We start from the raw sequence: 2,141 nt of genomic DNA, 5'->3' as shown, positions 1-2,141 counted from the left end.
TTCCTGCTCCAGACCCCATGCACTACCCTGGCTGGCCAGAGCCCTCAGCTGCAGCCCCAGCCTCCAACACAGCCCCACTCCCTCCCTCACTGTGGGGGGTCTCAATCTGCCTGATCCACTTACCTGCAGGCATCTAGGGGAGCTGGTCTCCACCACTACTTGGGGCTGTTGCTGGCCACATGCAGGTGTGCACGTGAACACATGCATGTAGTGCCCCCTACTTCCCACTCTCCCCAACCTCAAGCAGCCCCTTGCAGGCAGGAACTCTGCCAGCCTGCAAGGGGAAACCTACTGTTTACCGTGTTTTTCTGCAGCAAATGGAAAACCCAGATCCACGCATGCTATCCCAGGGTCATCCAATGTTATCCCAGCCCAGGATCGGAACTTGACGTTCCTATTTCGGGACTGTCCCACCTAATTAGGGACAGGTGGTCACCTTAAGTTCCTGGCAGGGAGGGGGACAGCAGAGGACTTGAGGCATGTACCAGACAGCCAGTAGGGGATGGCCCCGCTCAGCTAGTTGGGCTTGGCAATAGCCAGTGGCCTGGGAGGTGTGCTCGAGTGATCTCTGCTTTCTGGTCTGGGTCAGTCCAGGCATCTGCCTACTTTTCCCAACTGAAAACTGAACGTGAGTTCATTTAATTATTCATTTAATATATGCATTTTAGAGAAACCTATGCAGATTGGATCGATTCCACCTCAAGCTTTTTGACTGTTTGTACTTAGCCCAGGTGTGCATTGAGTCCATCCACTGGACTGAGCCCATCCCTGGAGAGGTAGGTAGGACAATGCCTGGTTTGAGGATCCTGACTGAATTTAGCTCTGAGACAGGTGCTGAATTGCTCAGACAAGACTGTGACAATTCGGAGTACGTGCAGCAGCAGAGATTTAGATTGTTAGGAAACCTTATGGTAAAAATATAGCCTTCTGAAGTTAGAAGAAGCAGCTGAGTGCAGGCATTCAGGATTGCAGTTTTGGGCTTATGTGGAATCTAGGGGTGCCTATACACATGCAGAAAAGCTGCTCTGATGCACTATAATTACAGCACATTGGAGCAGACTCCAGCATCATATGTATCAGTGTCACCATGCTGAAAAATGGTGGCGGGGGTGCTTTAACTAAACATTCAATGAGCTTTAGTTAAAGCACCCACGCCACCATTTTTCAGCGCAGGGACACTGATACATGTGACACTCCGGGTGCTTTAAGTAGAGCAGCTTCGAGAGCTGCTCTAATTAAAGTGCCCCCCTCTCCCTTTCCGGAGCACATCTATAAATGCCCAAAGTACCTACATCTTGTTTTAAGTGGCTAAGATCCCTTTCTAGGATCTGGCCTTGGGGCTCTTCAGACAAACAGCAAGAAAAAATAAAATAGCAAAACTACTATTCTCCCACCACAGACTCATTAACTTTGATCTTAGAATCAGCAGGATGCTTCTCACTGAAATTTCAAAAAATCAATGCTGAGATCCACTGAACATTTTTGTCCAAATGTTTAAAGTTCAGAAGATCTTAGCAACAGAAAAAAGGGGGTTATAATGGAAAATGCTCATTAACCTCAACTGCTGGTATCATTATTAGCTCCCTGTAAAGTAATCATTTGTCATTCTCCAGCAACTTTCATTTGAGGTCCTTAAAGCACTTGAGAACATAAATTTAACTTCACCACTACTAAGTGGGGAGGGCAGTATTTTCACTATCATTTTACAGGGAAGTTATCACCCACAAGTTTCATAATGACCACTGAAAATATATATATATATATATATATATATATATATACATATATATACACACACACACACACACACACACACACATATACACACACACACACACATATATATACATATACATATATATATACACACACACACACACACACACACGCACGGTGTCCAGTCTGAGATTTTCAGGGGCACTGACAACTCTGATGCACTCTGAAAATTCTGTTGTTGTATCGTGTATTTTTTTTAAATGCAACCACCACATTTAATCCCTGGTTTTGAAAATTTGGGACCAAATAACTTTCATGGTTGAAGAAGACAACTCTGCACTGATTTATAGATTTATAGATTCATAGATGCTAGGGTCAGAAGGGACCTCAATAGATCATTGAGTCCGACCCCCTGCATAGGCAGG

This window comes from Alligator sinensis, unplaced genomic scaffold (genome assembly GCF_000455745.1).
Source record: "Alligator sinensis unplaced genomic scaffold, ASM45574v1 scaffold289_1, whole genome shotgun sequence".
Classification (NCBI taxonomy): domain Eukaryota; kingdom Metazoa; phylum Chordata; order Crocodylia; family Alligatoridae; genus Alligator; species Alligator sinensis.
Note: the sequence above shows the minus strand (reverse complement) of the source record.